Below are 1,336 nucleotides of genomic sequence, written 5' to 3' on the forward strand. Positions count from 1 at the left end.
CGAATGTTGAACCACCCTTGCATCCCGGGGATAAATCCCACTTGGTCGTGGTGGATGATCCTTTTAATGTATTGTTGGATCCTATTAGCTAGGATTTTGTTGAGGATTTTGGAATCCATATTCATCAGGGATATCGGTCTGAAATTCTCCTTTCTGATGGGGTCTTTGCCTGGTTTGGGGATTAAGGTAATGCTGGCCTCATAGAATGAGTTTGGAAGTTTTCCTTCTGTTTCTATTTTTTGAAACAGCTTCAGTAGAATAGGTACTATTTCTTCTTTGAATGTTTGGTAGAATTCCCCCAGGGAATCCATTAGGCCCTGGACTGTTGTTTTTTGGGAGGTTTTTGATCACTGCGTCAATCTCGTTAGTGGTTATTGGCCTATTCAGGTTGTCAATTTCTTCCTGTTTCAGTCTTGGCAGCTTATAGGTTTCCAGGAAGGCCTCCATTTCATCTAGATTGCTCAGTTTATTGGCATATAGTTGTTGATAATAATTTCTAATAATTGTTTCTATTTCCTTGGTGTTAGTCATGATCTCTCCCCTTTCATTCATAATTTTATTAATTTGGGTCCTTTCTCTTTTCTTTTGGATAAGTCTGGCCAGTGGTTTATCGATCTTATTAATTCTTTCAAAGAACCAACTTCTAGTTTCGTTGATCTGATCTACTGTGTTTCTGGTTTCTAATTCATTGATTTCTGCTCTAATTTTAATTATTTGTCTTCTAATGTGTGGCTTAGGTGTCGTTTGTTGCTTTTTCTCTAGTTCTTTAAGGTGTACAGTTAGTTGGTGAATTCGGGATTTTTCTATTTTTTTGAGTGAGGCTTGGATGGCTATGTATTTCCCCCTTAGGACCGCCTTTGCAGTATCCCATAGGTTTTGGACTGATGTGTTTTCGTTCTCATTGATTTCCATGAATTGTTTAAGTTCTTCTTTGATTTCTTGGTTGACCCAAACATTCTTGAGCAGAGTGGTCTTTAGCTTCCAAGTGTTTGAATTTCTGCCAAATTTTTTCTTGTGATTGAGTTCCAGTTTTAAAGCATTGTGGTCTGAGAATATGCAGGGAATAATCTCAATCTTTTGGTATCGGTTGAGACCTGATTTGTGACCCAGTATATGGTCTATTCTGGAGAAAGTTCCATGTGCGCTCAAGAAGAATGAGTATTCTGTTGTTTTAGGGTGGAATGTTCTGTAAATATCTATGAGGTCCATCTGGTCCAATGTATCATTCAAAGCTCTTGTTTCCTTGTTGATTTTCTGCTTAGATGATCTGTCCATTGCTGAGGGCGGAGTATTGAGGTCTCCTACAATTAACATATTGTTATCAATATGACTCTTT

Source organism: Neomonachus schauinslandi, chromosome X (assembly GCF_002201575.2).
Source record: "Neomonachus schauinslandi chromosome X, ASM220157v2, whole genome shotgun sequence".
Taxonomy (NCBI): Eukaryota; Metazoa; Chordata; class Mammalia; order Carnivora; family Phocidae; genus Neomonachus; species Neomonachus schauinslandi.